The sequence below is a fragment of the Sapajus apella genome, unplaced genomic scaffold (assembly GCF_009761245.1).
Source record: "Sapajus apella isolate SASKATOON/1434 unplaced genomic scaffold, GSC_monkey_1.0 scaffold15, whole genome shotgun sequence".
Taxonomy (NCBI): Eukaryota; Metazoa; Chordata; class Mammalia; order Primates; family Cebidae; genus Sapajus; species Sapajus apella.
The window spans coordinates 33,158,894-33,177,685 of NW_022436955.1; the positions used below are offsets into that span (position 1 = coordinate 33,158,894).

The following is an 18,792-nucleotide window of genomic DNA, read 5'->3' on the forward strand; positions in this document are numbered from 1 at the left end:
GGGAGGCTGAGGCAGAATTGCTTGAACTGGGAAGGTGGAAACCGCAGTGAGCCAAGATCGTGCAACTGCACTCCAGCCTGGGTGACAGAGAAAAACTCCATCTCAAAAAAAAAATTTTTTTAAAGCAGGCCAGGCATGGTGGCTCACACCTGTAATCTCAGCACTTTGGGGGGCCGAGGCAGGCGGATCACCTTAGATTACGAGTTCAAGACCAGCCTGACCAACAGCGAAACCCCATCTCTACTAAAAAATACGGAAATTAACCAGGGGTGGTCATGGGCACCTGCAATCCCAGCTACTTGGGAGACTGAGTCACGAAAATCACTTGAACCCGGGAGGTGGAGGTTGCAGTGAGCAGAGATCAAGCCACTGCATTCCAGCCTCCATGGCAGAATGAAACTCAAAAAAATAAAAATAATAAACTTTAAAGCAAAAATACTTATAAATTGCAAAATGCAGATGTAACAGGTAATAGTGATGTGCTCACACACGGAGGTGGCTTGTGAGTGATGTGGTCATTCCACGGTCAGTCAGATACTGGCACCCCAGTGGGGGACAGCAGGGATCTGAACTCGGACAAACATTAAAACCCTGATGTGGCGCCTGTCCCCTTGCTTCCTTTTCAGCACCTGTAAATGGGATGAATAATTCGGTTCCCCCTCCCACTTCCTCCTCCAGAAGGAGGTTTTTTGTCAGCATGGACGCAGCGTTCAGCAAGGAAGTGCTGGGAGCGCCCTGGAGTGAACGCACAAAGATGCCCTCCCTGCTGGGCCTGGGGGCCACACCCGACTGCTGTGAACGGATGGCAGAGCACTGCGTGCGGCCACTGGCTGGAGGCTGGAGGCGAGAGGTCCGCCTTTGATGTGGCTTCTGCTGCTGGGCCTGTGGTGCCTCCCCAGCGGAGCGGAAATGGGGGCATCGCTCAGGGAGGGCAGGAGCAGTGTCCCAGGTGCCCCAGTGAGGACGAGCCATGAGATGACTGGAGGGTCCCGACACCTCACCAGGGTGCCCCCCAGCCAGTCTGCTGGTCCGCGCCCAGAAAGTGACACCCTCAGCCCCAGGGCTGCCATTGAGGGGGCTGCTCCTCTGGCTGGGCGAGCCTGGGCCCTCAGGGGCAGGGGCCAGAGCGGCCTCAGGCTCTGTGTGATACCTAGAAGCATCACCCCCTTCGGGGACCTCTGGCATTGGGCCTTTTCACCCTCTGCCCTGCCTGGAAGCCTCTCATACGCCTGTGATGTGTGTCTCTGCCAGGGTCCACTCAGTTTCCAGAACTTTAATTATTGGAAAGTTCTACCGGGTACAGCCCCCAAATCTTCCATGAACGCTGACGGCTGAGTTGCTCCATGCATGCTTCGGCTGAGAGCAGAAGAGGCCCCTGTCCTCACTGAGCTGCTGACATGGGGAGTGGGGTTAGGGGCTGGGGCTGTGACTCTCTGAGGCGGAGGAGCCTCTGGAGGGGGCAGGGCCCGGGAAAACCCTGGACTCCTGGAGGGGAGGCCAGGCAGGGGCCCTGGTGACCTGGACAGATGGCGGTGTTTTTTAATGTGAAGGAGATGGGCTCTGTGTGGGACTCTCTGGGTGCCGTGCGCTGCCTGATGGCAGGCCGGGGGGGGTGGGCGCTCACGCATCCCGGGCACACGCCCATCATGTGGCCGCCCTCATGGGAGGGGCTCCGAGGATGACTTTAAAGATGCAGAGAAAGGCTCCATTCTTCCCAGGACCTCAGTCCAACCCTGGCCCAGGGAAGCAGGAGGCAGGCAGAGGTCTCAGAGGCCAGGAGGGGCCAGAGGTATGCAGATGTCCTGGGGACCTGAGCGGCCTCTAGGGAAGAGGCAAGGAGGGAGCTGAGGACCAGGTTTGTCCGCATTGGTTGTGAGATGCCCTGAGGTCAGAGGGTTCATGCTAGGAAGTGTCGACTGGCTCGGACATGCCCAAGCTGGCCGGTCCAGGAGGGAGAGGGTGAGTGTGAGGGCAGATCTGGGGGGTGCCCAGATGGAATGAGGCAGGCATGGGGGACACCCAAGGCTCCCCAGCAGCACCATGAGCTGAGCAGGACACCTGCAGGGGGAGAACTGTGGGGACCTGGGAGCCTCCAACGACCCCTTCCTGCTTCCTGGACGGGACTATGCCTATGCAGGGAGCTCAGAGGAAACTCCTGGGGTCCCTCAACTCCACCCCCACAGCCACCTCCAACCTGGGGCTGGCTGCTAACCACACAGGAGCCCCATGCCTGGAGGTGTCCATCCCCGACGGGCTCTTCCTCAGCCTGGGGCTGGTGAGCTTGGTGGAGAATGTGCTGGTCGTGGCCACCATCGCTAAGAACCGCAACCTGCACTCGCCCATGTACTGCTTCATCTGCTGCCTGGCCCTATCGGACCTGCTGGTGAGCGGCAGCAACATGCTGGAGACGGCCGTCGTCGTCCTGCTGGAGGCTGGCGCGCTGGCGACCCAGGCCTCGGTGGTCCAGCAGCTGCACAACACCATCGACGTGCTCACCTATAGCGCCATGCTGTGCAGCCTCTGCTTCGTGGGCGCCATCGCTGTGGACCGTTACATCTCCATCTTCTACGCGCTGCGCTACCACAGCATCATGACGCTGCCGCGGGTGCAGAGAGTGATCGCGGCCATCTGGGTGGCCAGTGTCCTCTCCAGCACACTCTTCATCACCTACTACGAACACGCAGTCGCCCTGCTGTGCCTTGTGGTCTTCCTGACCATGCTAGTGCTCATGGCTGTGCTGTACGTCCACATGCTGGCCCGGGCCTGCCAGCATGCCCAGGGCATCACCCGGCTCCACAAGAGACAGCCGCCAGCCCACCAGGGCTTTGGCCTCAGAGGTGCTGCCACCCTCACCATCCTGCTGGGCATCTTCTTCCTCTGCTGGGGCCCCTTCTTCCTGCATCTCACACTGGTCGTCTTCTGCCCTCAGCACCTGACCTGCAGCTGTATCTTCAAGAACTTCAAGGTCTTTCTGACCCTCATCATCTGCAACACCATCATCAACCCCCTCATCTACGCTTTCCGCAGCCAGGAGCTCTGCAGGACGCTCAAGGAGGTGCTGCTGTGCTCCTGGTGCACACGGCACAGGTGGCCTGCAGGGTGGTGGCCGGGGTGCTGGGCAGAGGGAGGTGGTGACAGTGTGTGGCCTGGCTCCTGTGTGACCCTGGGCGGTTCCGTACCTCCCGTGTCCCCATTTGTCAAAGAGGATGGACTAAATGATCTCCCAAAGTGTTGAAGCGCAGACCCTTCTGGGACCAGGGAGAAGAGTCCATGCTAAAGTGCAGGCAGGACTCCTCACCAGCAGTCATGGGGAATGGAGGAGGCCGTGGGAAGTTGTCAGGCTCCGGGCTCCTGAAGAGACATTTTTGACCCACTCCTGGGGCACTCCACCTGCTCCGATGACTGGGCAGCACCCACCCCACCCTATCTTTGCTGCCAACTCTCAGGACCTGTGCCCTCGTCAGCTGGGATGTGAAGTCTCTGGGTGGAAATGTGTGCCAAGAGCCTCTGAGAGGGAGTGCTGCTCCCACCACAGTCCCAGGAGAAGGGGCTTTGTGACCAGCTTAGCCACAGCCATGCAACAGCTCCTGCAGCAGGAAGTGAAATCCGTGACTCAGGCTAAGGGACCAGGTTTGCAGGAGCCTCACAAGTGGCGTGGGGCTGATCCCTTCCGAGGGCCGGTTCTAAGGCTTGTCGTGGTGACTGGGACTGGGTCCTCAGCCTGCTTTTCTGTGCCAGTTGCCGAGGCAGACAGCTCTGGCCAATGCCTGAATCAGTGACCAGTGCCTGGGAGCACAGGGCCGGGAGTCGTAATAAATGTGACTCAGCATCACCCACCTTAGCCCCTTCCAGAAAGTGCTTGAAGTTTGCGGGTGGAGGGAAGGGGAGTGGAACGTCGTCAGAGATGAGAGTCAAGAGAGGGAAGAAAGGAGTCCCAGAAAGCATGGCCCACCTTGCCAGGTGAGGAAGCCACAGCCCCAGAGGCTCTGAGTGCCTGGGGATGTGGAGGCCCCAGCCAGGCTTGCGCTGACTGCTCCTTGGCTTGCTTTCTCTCCGTGCTTGCAAAGCCCAGCCTGGAGGGAGGAGCAGGTGCAGCAGGTCCCAGTCCCCTCCACTCTGACACCGTCCCAGCTGGAGTAGAAACAGGTGCCCAGTCCTCTATGTGACCACATGTGACCTCAGCTGGGACACATTCCTTTTTCCCTGCCCTGGCCCTGAGTCCCTCCAGCCATGATCAGCCGTGAATGGGACCATCCCTGTGCACTCTGAGATGGCCGGAAGGGGCTCCAGTGCAGGGGGTCTGGGGTCTGGGGGTCGGGGGGCTGGGTCTGTTCTCCACCCAGTACTGCCCTTCTGGGAGTGGGCAGGTGGGGTCTGTACTTGAGGTGAGGCCTCTGACGATGGGGATGAGGCAGGGGTCCAGCCAGTGGACAGGTCCCTGGAAGTGAGTCCCTGAGGGTAACACTGGTGCCCGGTGCTGGGGAGCAGGGGAGCCCGGGTCATCCCTCTGCTGAAACCTGGGCATGTTGCTGAGGAGACGATCTCCATTCCGTCTGCAGACGCTGAGCACTCAGCCTCCATCCGGGGACAGGTTCAATGGAGGCTGCAGGGGTGCCATCAGCCAGCGCCCAGGCAGGCCCAGTAAGCAGCCCCCTGACCAGCCCCACCCCTGCATCAGATCCAGCCTCAGGATGGGGAACTGCTTCCTGGCAGGGCCTGCCTCTTCTGGGAGACGGGACAGTGAGTCAGCCTTAAGCCTGGCACCAGAGCCCTCTGAGGACAGAGCCGGAGCTGGCTGGCCTGAGGCTGCAAAGCTTCTTCCCTCGCTGAGACAGGGAGGCACCCGAGATGCTCACTCAGGACCCCCTTAAACAGGGACAGGGAGGACCCCCAGGAAGCTAGACCCCAACCACAGCCACATAAGCACTTGCGGGGAGGGGCATCTCTTGAGAACAAAAGATCCATTTCTTGACTTTCTGAACCGGGGAGCTTCTCTTGAGAGAAAAGAGAGAGACAGGCCCAGTGACACGCCACCCCCACACACCCCTGTGCACACAGACCCGACACAGGCGTCGTGTTTGCAGCTGTTCATTTTGGGAAATGAATGCCGACTTGCGGGAGGCGGGGTCGTCTGTACACTGCGCACTGTCAGATCTTTCCTGAAGGATTTTTGTCATTGAAATGTCAGAAGGATCTCGTTATAAGGTGGTATCGCTGTAATCCACGGCCCAGGAGGAGGTCGGCGCTGTGTGTAGCTGATGCTGCGAGCCCTGCGGTCCTTCTGTCCCTCCCTTCTCTGACCAGCAGACTCAGCTCCTCTTGTTCCCCCGAGGCACCCTGCGCAGTCTCGACCTCAGGGAGTGAGTCAGATAGAAGCTGCGGCCCACCCTCCCCCACCCTGGCCGGGTTCTTCCCTGGCTTGTGCGTCCTTGTGACAGCTCCTGACACCGATGCGCAAGGCAGAGGCACGTCCAGGTGCTGCGCGCGCCCGGGCCACAAAGCTCCTCTGAACTCTCTCGGCAGTCCCCTGAGGGAGGTGGCCGGGTGGCCCCCCAACTGCGGAAGCTGGCGACCCACAGAGCTCGCTGGCAGCCGCCGCCACCCCCCGGTGCCCGCGGCCTCCCGCCTCGGGCTCTTCCCAGGCCTGATCGGACGGTGGGTTCAGGGCCTGCGTCAGCCTCCACCTACCTCCCCCACCCAAACGGGCGGGCAGAGCTCAGAGCACCTTGTCTGCCAAAAGACAGGGAGCTGGGAAGATGCGGCTGGTCCCTAAACGGGCGTGAGGAAAAAAGGCCCTCCTTACAAACCGCAGGGTGGGGCTGTCGCCAGGGTGGGACCCAGAGGGTAGCTGGGGGCGGGGTTCCCAGGGCCCAGGGGGTTTCCATTGTCCTCCCTGGATCCCGACGCCCCCGCAGCCGGCTCCTCCCTGAGCCAGCCCCTCCTTTCCAGTGCGGGGGGCCCCCGGACCGCGCCCGGCCCAGCGCTGCGGGATCCTTGGCTGCGGGAGGGGCGCCGCATTGCGCGCGGCGGGCGGGGACGCGCGGGGCTGAAGATGCGGCGGGGACGCGCGGGGCGGAGGATGCGGCGGGGACGCGCGGGGCGGAGGATGCGGCGGGGACGCGCGGGGCGGAGGATGCGGCGGGGACGCGCGGTGCGGAGCCTGCGGGCCGGGCGGCTTTCTGCGGCGGCGCCTCCCGATTGGCCGCCCGCGATGACATCAGTCGATGCGGCGGGCGGGGCCGCAGCTATAAGAGCCCACGGCCGCGGTCCCGACCCTCAGCAGCCAGCCCGGCCCGCCCGCGCCAGTCCGCAGCCGCCCGCCAGACGCGCCCAGCATGAGGGAGATCGTGCACATCCAGGCCGGCCAGTGCGGCAACCAGATCGGGGCCAAGGTGAGGCTGCGCGCCCCGGCCTGTCCCGGCCGCAGGGCGGGAGGAGGGAGGCGCCGTGCCCCGCGGCCCGCAACTCCAGCCGCCCCCGCCCCTGCAAACCTGCAACAAAGGGATGCCCCCCGCGCCAAGCCGGGCGGCCGGGACGCGGGGCTCCCTCCCTGGGACTCTCGCCCTCAACTCTCCGCCCCTGCCCCGGTGGCCTCGGGCTGTCGGGGCGCAGCTCACGTCAGTCGCGAAGCCTCAGCCCCCTCCACACCTGCACCCCCTCCACCGGGCCTCGGCAGGTGCAGCTGGGGGCCCTGTCTGGGCGTGGCCCTCTCTTTTGGGCCCGCAACATAGCCCTGAGTGAGATGGGTGGGATGGGCAGGTTTGGGTGGGTGGGGCTCTCCCCACAGCCGTGATTCCCTCGGCTCGAACCTCCCCCTCGAGGAGCCGAACGTCCCCCGAGAGGCCTGAGCCGTCCTGATGCTCCGACACCCCTTGGCGTCCTGGCCCCACCCTGTCCCTTTGTTGGAGGGGTTGGGCCTGGACTCGAGGCGGCCTTGGTGGAGGACCGCGCTCTCCGTCGGCGCAGCCGCCCCTGGGCCACCCCCGCGGGGCTTGACCGCGCCCACCCAGGGTCTACCAGTCTGGGGATTGGACGTGGGAACAAAGCCGGGCTGTGGGGTGTGGATGCTGCACCGCGGCGCGCCCCTCCCTCCATTGTTAGCCCACCTCGCAGACGTCCGGGCCAGGCAGGAAGGGGCGTTGGTGTCGTTGTGCAGGGACCCCCGCCTAAATCATTTAGAGGATGTCATGTCCCCTGGTCCTGGGAGGCTGTCCCTGGCCCAAGGTCACACAGCAGGTGCCAGAGAGCCGGGCTGCCCCTTGGTCCGCCTCCCTGGCAGGAGCCACTCTGGGGCTCGGGCAGGGCGGGCGGTGCCTGCTTGCCAAAGGATCTGCGCTCGGAACAGTCCTGGGAAACCCGGGTAGGGGAGGCCGGCTTTGTCAGGACCAAGGCTAGGGACCCAGCTCGGGGCTGGTGCAGCGCTGATTCCGGGAAGGAGGGGCTGGAGGAGACGGGTCTTGGAGAGGAAGGGGCCAGAGAAAGGCTTCCTCGCGAGGGTGTTGCCATGGAAACCAGCCAGGAACAAAAAGCTAATTACAACAGGGCCAGCCACGTGGCTGACATGTAAATTGCAACTTTGGCTCCGGGTGGAGGCGCCTCCGAGGGTGGGAGGCCCAGTAGTGGGGAGACTCTAATCACCCAAGGAGACAGCTGTGCCTGCCAAGGAGAGCCTGGGGGAGGGGAGGCCTGGGGGACAGTGGCCTCAAATCAGACAAGAACTCCCAGAGCATCCTCTGACAGCTGCCCTGGCCTGATGGGAGGGGCCAAGGTCTCATTAATGTGGTCACTGGGGCAGAGCCTGCCCTGAACATCTGCTCCTGCGAGGGTCAGGGGTTGCTGGGGGGAGGGAGGGCAGGCAGCCCTGAAGCCCACCTGGGGTTCCTCCTTCTGTGGCTGGGATGGGCGCAGAGCTGTGGTCACACAAGGCCCTTGTCAGGCAAGAGCTGGGACCTAGAAGTCAGGTCCACAGGCAGACATCCCCCGAGGCTCCACGCGGCAGAGGCAGCTCTGCCCCCGGCTGGGTCCTTGTCTTGCCTCGAGCTCCGCTTCTCAGCACTGGAGCCTTAGTTTGCCCACTACTTTTTATTCCTTTTGAGTTGTTTTTTCTTAATTTATTTTGTTTTAAAAATTAATACCTGGCTGGGCACGGTGGCTCAGTAATCTCATGTAATCCCAGCACTTTGGGAGACTGGAACGGGAGGATCGCTTTAGCACAGGAGTAGTGGACCAGCCTGGGGAACATGGTGAAACTCCGTTTCTATTAAAAAATAATAATAAATAAATGAATCAGCCTGGGGTGGTGGCCTGCGCCTGTGGTCCCAGCTACTTGGGAGTCTGCGATGGGAGAATCACTTTAGCCTGGGAGGTCGAGTTTGCAGTGAGCTGTGACCGCACCACTGCACTGCCACCTAGGCGACAGTGGGAGACTTTGTCTCAAAATAACAATAATGATAACATACGATTCTTTTTAACAATGCAAAAACAGGGAAGTAAATCTTCTCGGGGGGAATAGTCTGCTCCTTTCCACCCTTCCCTGTGGAAGCAATGGGAAGCAGCTCATGTCTCCAGAGGTCAAACGCGAATTCCCGCGGGCCTGGCCATTCTCGGCCCCCACTCCCACAGCTGGCGGGGGCGGCCGGGTGGGTGGGCGGCAGCAGCTGAAGGCGGGCAAGGCGGCCGCTTCCCAGTTTGGGGGTCCTCGGATGGTGCCTGTCTGCGCAGCGAGGCCCCTGGACTCTGGGAGGCGCCTGGCCGGGGCGACTGGAGGCCGGGAGCAAAGCCGGGTCCCAGGTGGTCACGCGGGTCACCCCCGCGCAGTGCACCGCGCCGGCATCTCGCAGGCATGCGCCCCGAGAAGCAGCAAACCTGGAGGCCCGGAAGCCACGCGGCCGCCCGCAGTCACCCCGGGGGCAGGCGCGGGCCGGGTCGTGCGGAAACACCGGGGCCCGCAGGACCCGCGCCGCGCGGCTGCCGCAGAGGCCCCGCCGGGGCCCGGGCTCCCTCTCCCGGCGTGCGGGCTCCGCCCCGGGGCGGTGCCGCCTGCCGCGGCCGGGGGGGCCTTTGTCCTCAGTGCGCGCTCCGGCGCCCCCTCCCGGCGGCTGCTGGGCGGGGCGGTGAGTGGGCGGGGCCTGGCGCTCGCAGCCAATGGGAGACTGCGCCCTGGCTCGCCCCGCCCCCCCCTCCCGAGCGCCCCTGCGGAGCCGGGGCCGGGCTGGAGCCGCTTGGGGGGGTCCCAGGGGGCCCGGGGGCCCGGGGAGCGTCGCGGAGGCCGCAGTCGCGCAGCAGCTGCCCCGGGAGCCGCCGCCCCCGACTCCCGGCACCGCTTTCCCCGGGACCCCAAGCGCGGCTCGAAGTCAGCACCAAGGACAGCGCCCAGGCCGGGCACCTCGCGGCTCCCAAGGCCGATTTTGAGTTTTGTTTTTAGGGTTCGGTTTCTGGTTTTCGTTTTTTTTTTTTTTTTTTTTTTTTTTTTTGAGACAGGGTCTTGCTCTTCTCACACAGGCTGGTGTGCAGTGGTTCAAGTGATTTTTATGTCTCAGACTCCCAAGTAGCTGGGATTACAGGTGTGCACTACCATGGCTGGCTTATTTTTGTATTTTTAGTAGAAACGGGGTTTTGCCAAGTTGGCCAGACTGGTCTCAAACCCCTTACCTCAAGTGATCTCTCTGCCTCAGCATCCCAAAGTGCTGGGATTACAGGCATGAGCCACCACGCCCAGCCTGATTTCATTTTTATAATTTAAAAACTTGGCAGGTGCAGTGGCTAACACCTGTGATCCCAGCCTTTTGAGAGGCCAAGGTGGGCAGAACACAAGGTCAGGAGATCGAGACCATCCTGGCTAATACAGTGAAACCCTGTCTCTACTAAAAATACAAAAATTAGCTGGGCGTGGTGGCAGAAGCCTGTAGTCCCAGCTACTCGGGAGGCTGAGGCAGGAGAATTACTTGAACCCGGGAGGAGGAAGCTGCAGTGAGCTGAGATAGCGCCATTACACTTCATCCTGGGCTTCATCTCAAAAACAAATGAACAAGCAAAAAACTTAATGCAAAAAGAATAAAACTTAGCAATGACAAAAATGCACAAAAGGCAGAAAGAAATCCATTCGTGACCCTTGTGGAGAGGTGAGCTCTGGTAACACTCGCAGGAAGAACGGGTATCCTGAGAGACTGTCATCAGAGGTGAATGCTCCTGTACATGTTACAATAATTACACTGTTTTAAAGACATTTATTTTTAACAATTTTTCTTTGAAAAGCTGCCGTGTGCTCATAACAAAATCCCAGCAATACCGAAGGATATGCAGTGGGAAGAAGCTTCTCCCAGTCCAGGCCACATAGAGAAGCACCCGTGACGGGTTTCTTTCTCTTTTTTGAGATGGAGTCTCCCTCTGTTGCCCAGGGTTGAGTGCAGTGGAGTAATGTAAGCTCACTGCAAACTTTGCCTTCTGAGTTCAAGCGATCCTCCTGCCTGAGCCTCTTGAGTATCTGAGATTACGGGCGCCCGCCACCACGCCTGGCTAATTTTTTTTTTCTTGAGGTGGATTCTCACTCTGTTGCCCAGAATGGAGTGCAGTGGCACAATCTCGGCTCACTGCAACCTCTACCTCCTGGGTTCAAGCGATTCTCCTGCCTCAGCCTCCTGGGTAGCTGGGATTACAGGTGTGTGCCACCACGCCTGGCTAGTTTTTTTATTTTTAGTAGAGACAGAGTTTCACCATGTTGGTCAGGCTGGTCTTGAATGCCTGATCTGCCCACCTCAACCTCCCAAAGTACTGGGGAATTTTATTTTTAGTGGAGATGGGATTTTGCTATGTTGCCCAGGCTGGTCTTGAACTCCTGACCTCAGATGACCCACTGTCTCTACTTCCCAAAGTGCTGGGATTGCAGGTGTGAGCCACCGCGCCTGAAAAAAGTGGTTTTCTTTTTCTTTTTTTTTCCTTTGAGATTTTTTTTCTTTAGGACAGTCTTACTCTGTGGCCCAGGCTAGAGTGCAGTGGCATGATCTCGGCTCACCACAGCCTCTGCCTCCCAGGTTCAAGCGATTCTTCTGCCTCAGCCTCCTGAGTAGCTGGGATGTGTGAGCCACCACGTCTGGCTAATTTTTGTATTTTTAGAAGGGACAGGGTTTCACCGTGTTGACCAGCCTGGTCCCGAACTCCTGGTCCTGGTGACCTCTGGTGATCCGCCCACCTCAGCCTCCCAAAGTGCTGGTATTACAGGGGTGAGCCCCCACACCTGGCCTTTGTGTATTTATTTTGAGATCGGGTCTTGAGGTGAACTCTGAGGCTCATGCTTGCTGCCACCCAGTCCTGCCTCCTGCACAGAGCAGTTTCCTCTAAAGTAACCCCTTTAAGTAGAAGCATCTTAAAACGTCTCTTCCCTGTCTCCGTTCCAAAGCGAATCTTGGTCTGCAATCTCAGGCTCCTCCCACCTCAGCCTCCCAAAGTGTTGGGATTTCAGGCATAAGCCACTGTGCCCAGCTGCCAAATTGTTTCCTAACCTGCTTTTTTCTTGAGTAACCTTTTCTCTGGCACACGACTCACATATAGTGGCCCTCGTTTCTTGAGGCCTTCAAACCCATCAGCTCATCTGAAAGTCACCCCTGAGGAGTCAGCACAAGGGGTACTGGGAGAGGTCAGACAGCCCCGGGAAACCACATGGCCGGCGTCCCAGGAGGCCTGCTGCCTGCAAACGCTGCTCCCGGGCACAGCCGCGGCTGGCCATCAGGGTGTGTCCCGCTATGAGGTGGCATCTCTCTGAAAGCCTTCCTCTCACCTAGGGGTGTGTGTCTCCGTGTGCACACCTATGTGCTAATAATTCTGCGTTTGCCATATGCCATTTATACGCCTTACACAGATTAAGTCACTTCGTTCTCACAAAGACCTGCTATCATCACACCCATTGAACAGATGAGGACACTGAGTTACAGAATCGTTGTGACCCACCCAAGGTCACACAGTTGGGAAGGGTGGGAGAAGGATCTGTGAACCCAGCAGGTCCAGCCCCTGAGTCTAGGCTCTGCTCTGCAGCAGTTGTGGGAGCAGAGTCTGGGAAGCACTGTCGGTTTGCATTCAGGGGGAAGAAGTGGGGTGGCAGGAAGAGAGAGGCCAACCCCTGGGAGCTGGGATAATGCCAGTCCCACATGGACAGGCTGGGTGACCCCAGGCAAGTTGCTTCCCATTTGGGACCCCAAGGACCCTTCTGCAGACCCAGCTGGGGGTCCTTGATGACATGGTTGTCCAGGTCCCTATGAGTCCCGTTGGCTGAGGACAGTGATGTCCCAGCACCATCACTGGATATGGTTTGCTCTGATGTGGAGGGGCAGGTGTAGCAGCCAGATACGATCATGAGCTCTGGGCCTCTGAACCCGGCCACCCTCCTCTGCCAGCTACTGTGGGTGTCTCTACCCTCTGTGTCTCAATTTCCTTACCTGAAAAGAAGGGATAATGAAAACTATCCCTCAAGGTGTTTATTACCAATGCCCTTCATGGACGCATCAGCTGGCCCAGGCCCTTGGCAGCAGGTGCAGAGCTGGGCCTGGGAGCCTGGGTGTCAGGCTGTTGAACCTTGAGCCATCCTGGGGCTGTGGTCAGCCTGGGCGTGCATGAGTCCGGGTGCATATTTATTATGGCAATTTTTTGACAGATGACAGAGCGTGGGGCTCTCTTTTGAATGGGGCTAGTGGAGGCCTTGGGTCCAAAGCCCTAATTTTATACTGAGGGCTATAAGGCTTCACAAGGGAAAGGGCCTGGCTGGGGCTTACGGGCTGCCTGCTGACCACCCCCCGCCAACTTCTTTTGCAGTTCTGGGAAGTCATCAGTGATGAGCATGGCATAGACCCCAGTGGCAACTACGTGGGTGACTCCGACTTGCAGCTGGAGCGGATCAGCGTCTACTACAATGAGGCATCTTGTGAGTGCCTGCCCCAGCCTCCCTGTTAGAACCAGATGCTTGTTCCTAGGTGCCGAAAGGAAAAATTAGCATTCAGACAAAACGTTTTCTCAACAGGGCAATTTTACTTTCTGCAGAAAGGGTGCTACCCATCAGCAGTCCTGCCATGACAGTGTATGCCTTATGCACCGGGTCCTTACTGCTCTGTCCCATCTCCACTGGTTGGAGCTGGACCTCACAGTCTAAGCTAAACCCAATTGGCTAACAACTTAAAACTTTGCTAAATAGGTAAAGGTAATGGAGAACAAAGGAAAGCAGGAAGTTGCTTGCGAAAGGACTTAGAAAAGTAATAACATTTCTAAATAAGGAGGGGCACAGGCCACCAGTGGGGACGTGCCTGAGCTTGTCCGGACAAACGTCTTGGTTAAAGCACAAGGACATAGAATGTACCCATTCCTTTATATCTAACAGCTATGTAGGATAGGGCTTCTCGAAGAGTAATTAGCAAAAAAACCCCAAAAAACCAAGAAGGCTGTGAAGGAAGTCAGTCTTTAAAAGAAACTATTATTTCTAGCATTTTTTATTCTTTAACAAGAAGGGAACCTGTGAAGAGGAACAGTTTTCTTTCCACACTCCTCATCCCAGCCCTGGTGAGGACGTCGGGGTGCCTGGACTGACTAGGTCTCAGCGTCTCTCTCCTCCTATGGGTTGGCCAGTGTTGGAAATAGATGCTCGGTGCTACAAAGAAAAATCAGCACTGAGACAAAGCAGTTTTCAGCAATGCAATTTTTACTCCCTGGGCTGCAGGAAGGGGACCCTCGCTAGCCATCTTGCCGTGAGAGTACAATCAACAAAGGAAAATAGACAAATTTATCCCTCACGCATGTGGGGTCATCCTTGCTGCTGTGTCTGATCTCCGTTGGCTGGAGCCAGACCTCACAATCTACACTAAAATGCAATTGGCTAACAACTTACAACTTTTCTAAACAGGTAAAAGCAGTGGAGAGCTGGGACATGCCTGTGAGCACGCCCAGCACAGATATCTCAGTTGAAGTACCAGGACACAGAATGTACCATGTGCCTGTGAGCACGGCACATCTAACAGCTACATAGGACAGGGCTTCACAAAGTTATTAGCACACTTATTTTTAACAAGAAGGAAACTTTAAAAAGGAACTTTTCTGCTTCCCACGACCGAGATGCCAGCAGGCATGACTGGATACCGGGCATCCAGATACACAGAATAGATAACAAATCATAGTCATAAAAGTGAGAGCCAACATATTAGTGACCATGAGGGCCTTTGCGTATCCAGGGGGACAGACAGGGCTAGGGCACGGAGGAGACTGGTGGCCATACGAGGGCCTTGAGAAGGGGCCACCTGGAGGGCTTAGTCAGGTGCTCTTTAGCAACTGGAAAAAAGTGATTTCCATATCAAAGTGGTGACACACTCACCTGCCCACATGGACATGTGATTTAAAAAAATTTTTAGGCCAGGTGCAATGGCTCACGCCTGTAATCCCAGCACTTTGGGAGTCCAAGACAGGCAGATCACGGGGTCAAGAGATCGAGACCATCCTGGCCAACACGGTGAAACCCCATCTCTACTAAAAATACAAAAATTAGCTGGGCGTGGTGATATGTGTCCGTAATCCCAGCTCCTTGGGAAGCTGAGGCAGGAGAATCACTTGAATCCGGGAGGTAGAGGTTGCAGTGAGCCGAGATCACACCACTGCACTTCAGTCTTGGTGACAGAGCGAGAGTCCATATCAAAAAAGTTTTTTTTTTTTAATTTAGTAGAGACTGTCTCGATATGTTGCCAAGGCTGGTCTTGAACTCCTGGACTCAAGAGATCCACCTGCCTTGACCTCCGAAAGTGTTGGGAGTGCAGGCATGAGCCCCTGCGCCTGGTGGACGTGCAAATTGATCCTGCAGGTGCCACTCCATTCTTACACACAGTGAGGCTTAGGAAAGTTGCTCAAGCTCACCTTTGGTCCAGGACTCACTGACTTCAGAGTAAAGGCTCTTAGGATGTGAGCAGGAGGGTGGCAGGCAGGTGCAGAATTCAGAAAGGATGAGGGAGAGGCTGGGTGCGGTGGCGCACGCCTTTCATTCCAGCACTTTGGGAGGCCGAGGCAGGTGGATCATGAGGTCAGGAGTTCAAGACCAGACTGGCCAACCTGGTGAAACCCCATCTCTACTAAAAATACAACAATTAGCTGAGCATGGTGGCTTGTGCCTGTAATCCCAGCTACTTGGGAGGCTGAGGCAGAAGAACCACTTGAACTTGGGAGGTGGTTGGTGGGGTGAGCTGAGACTGCCATTGCACTCCAGCCTGGGCTACAGAGCAAGACTCTATCTCAATAAAAAAAAAAAAAAAAAAAAGAAAGGATGAGGGAGAGGCTCTGGCCCTCTGTAATCACCTGAGCCCTTCTCGCCCCTCAGCTCACAAGTATGTGCCTCGGGCCATCCTGGTGGACCTGGAGCCCGGGACCATGGACAGTGTCCGCTCTGGGGCCTTCGGACATCTTTTCAGGCCTGACAACTTCATCTTCGGTAAGTTTCACCTGCTCCGAGCTCTGAGGGCAGACCCCATGACACACAAGCTCAGGTCAGTGGACAGGGCGGCTGTCAGAAACAAGGAATGGTCAGCTCCTCACGGGGTCTTGAAGGGTGAGAGCTGATCTCTCCATCTTACAGCTGGGCACTGGAGGCCCACAGAAAGGGTTCCGTGGGGAGAGCAGAAAGCACTCATGCATTTCCAGGGGAAGGAGGTGTAGAGCAGACAGAAGCTGACAATTGCTGGAGAGCTGCTGAGACAGAACGGGACCTCCAGGGTCCACGAGCATGGGGCCATGCTGCCGCCCACCGGTCAGGACGTTCTCGTGCCTGTGCCCCGGGGCAGGGCCCTGGATGTGCCACAGAAACAGCAGGGCCTCGCTGACTTGTGCCCCCCAGACCCCAGCACATCCAACTGATAGATGCCAACTTGCATCCAGCCCCCACTGCAGGGATTCTGGGGTGACACCGCGTTCTCAAATCCTTGTCCAGAGCCCCCGTCCTGAGCACTGAGCACCACTGGCTCAGGGAAGCCGCGGTGGGTATGAGAGGGGTGCTGAGTGGGGCCTCCTTTACAGAAGAGAGAACGGGCATGGGGCTGGAGTCTGGACTGCAGAGCCCCTGACCCCGTCTGCTACCCCTCTTCTCCCTGCATAGGTCAGAGTGGGGCCGGCAACAACTGGGCCAAGGGCCACTACACGGAGGGCGCGGAGCTGGTGGATTCGGTCCTGGACGTCGTGCGGAAGGAGTGTGAAAACTGCGACTGTCTGCAGGGCTTCCAGCTGACCCACTCGCTGGGGGGCGGCACGGGGTCCGGGATGGGCACGTTGCTCATTAGCAAGGTGCGTGAGGAGTACCCTGACCGCATCATGAACACCTTCAGCGTGGTGCCCTCGCCCAAAGTGTCTGACACGGTGGTGGAGCCCTACAACGCCACGCTGTCCATCCACCAGCTGGTGGAGAACACGGATGAGACCTACTGCATTGACAACGAGGCGCTCTACGACATCTGCTTCCGCACCCTCAAGCTGGCCACGCCCACCTACGGGGACCTCAACCACCTGGTGTCGGCCACCATGAGCGGGGTGACCACCTCACTGCGCTTCCCAGGCCAGCTCAACGCCGACCTGCGCAAGCTGGCGGTGAACATGGTGCCCTTCCCCCGCCTGCACTTCTTCATGCCCGGCTTCGCGCCCCTCACGGCCCGGGGCAGCCAGCAGTACCGGGCCCTGACCGTGCCCGAGCTCACCCAGCAGATGTTTGACGCCAAGAACATGATGGCCGCCTGCGACCCGCGCCACGGCCGCTACCTGACCGTGGCCACTGTGTTCCGGGGCCGCATGTCCATGAAGGAGGTGGACGAGCAGATGCTGGCCATCCAGAGCAAGAACAGCAGCTACTTCGTGGAGTGGATCCCCAACAACGTGAAGGTGGCCGTGTGCGACATCCCACCCCGCGGCCTCAAGATGTCCTCCACCTTCATCGGCAACAGCACCGCCATCCAGGAGCTGTTCAAGCGCATCTCCGAGCAGTTCACGGCCATGTTCCGGCGCAAGGCCTTCCTGCACTGGTACACGGGCGAGGGCATGGACGAGATGGAGTTCACCGAGGCCGAGAGCAACATGAACGACCTGGTGTCCGAGTACCAGCAGTACCAGGACGCCACGGCCGAGGAGGAGGGCGAGATGTACGAAGACGAGGACGAGGAGTCGGAGGCCCAGGGCCCGAAGTGAAGCTGCTTGCGGCTGGCGTGAGGGGCAGGCAGCGGCCTGGGCCAAGGCCAGCAGTGCCTGACCCCCAGAGCCATCTTGCTGCCACCACCGTCCCCTGCTACCCCCCACCCTCGGGCTCCTGCGCGCCTCCTGCAGTATTTACGGCCTCATCTTCCCCACCCAGGCCACCTGCGTGCTGCTCCTGTCTCTGTCTTATTGCAGCTCCTGGCCTGATGTTTTATGGTTTTGTTTTTTACTGGTTTGCGTTTATATTTTTGGGGATACTTAATAAATCTATTGCTGTCAGATACGCTTGCCTTTTGTTCCGGAAAGTGGTGTCCAGTGGGTGGAGGGCTGGCAGGGAGGCCTGTGTGGACAGGCTGGAGCCCATTCTCTCACTGACTGGCGGCTGAGTGGGGCCTGTGCTTGGGGCTGGAGGGTGTCTCAAGGCACAGCCCATGGGGATCTCCTGGAAGGAGGGACCCGGGAGAAGGAACGGGCAGTGCCTGCCTAGATAAATTCTCATCCAGACCCCAAGGTGCAGCCCTTCTGTGACTTAGAAACAGTCATGCACTCACTCCCTGGTCCCTCAGAGTGGCTTGACTTCTGGAAACTTCTCCCACCTGTCTGTGTGCTGAAAGTTGGGGCAGGTGGTCCCTGGGGGGGTGGAAACTGACGTCAGACCGAAGCCTCAGGTAAGAACCAGGGAGGTAGGGAAGGGGCCCCGAGCACTCCCTGAAGACCGTGTGTCGGGTGTGGCCACAGGACCCAGGCCTGGGCTGCCAGAGGGATGCACTGCTCCATGTACCCCCGAAGCCACTTCCCGGGGTGCACGATACCTGGTCCACACAGGCCCCTGGAGGGTGTGGCCCGAGGAGCTCAGCTGCTGCCCCACGTCTCCCTACAGGGAAAGAGCCTGGGGCCCAGAGAGGCTGATGTGCTGAGCCCTCCACGCCACCTCCCTGCTGCCCCACCTGGGACCTCCATGCCACCTCCCTGCCCCTTGGAGCCAAGGGGTATCAGCAGCCTCAATTCCCCTGGCTCTGTTCAGCCGTACCCTGAGAGCAGCCTCTTCTTCTTGAGTCACCCTTTAATGTGGCCGTGGGTGCAGAAGAAGAGAGGCTGAGGGCACCGAAGGCCCCAGCTTCAGATCAGAGGACTAAGGGCCGCAGTCTCCAGTTCTGGCCCTGACACCCCCAGCGTGGATGGGGCTGGAGATCCATCTCCTCTGCCGGCTGCTGTGTAACAAACCACCCCAGGCTTACCTGAAACAGCAAAGGGACATTTCTTTTGACCCGGTGTGTTAGCGAGATCATTCCGCTTCCCACAAAGGGGTGGAGGGCAGGCCAACCACAAGGTCTGACACCTCACTCTTGGGGTGAGCATTTGCAGGCTCTGCTGGGCCCTGCTGTTCCCCACGGGCTGCTTCGCACGGCTGGCCTTCCCCTTGCATGGTGGTGGGGGGCTGAGTCCGTGTCTTACTTGGTGCTGGCCCTTAAGAGCTCTGGGCCCAAGTCTGGCCAGGCGTGGTGGCTCACGCCTGAAATCCAAGCAGTTTGGAGGCCAAGGCGGGTGGATCACCTGAGGTCGGGAGTTCAAGACCAGCCTGACCAACATGGTGAAACCCCGTAT

The 18,792-nt window shown here is 58.8% G+C and overlaps 1 pseudogene across 1 annotated transcript; it reads left to right on the top strand.

Annotated features, from left to right (window-relative positions):
• Positions 1–1,591: 1,591 nt before the first annotated feature.
• On the top strand, positions 1,592–17,471 carry LOC116555804 (annotated as a pseudogene). The gene is made up of 5 exons (XR_004270685.1): positions 1,592–3,087; positions 3,447–3,599; positions 12,802–12,910; positions 15,335–15,445; positions 16,106–17,471. The product of XR_004270685.1 is annotated as a tubulin beta-3 chain-like (transcript).
• Positions 17,472–18,792: the final 1,321 nt, after the last annotated feature.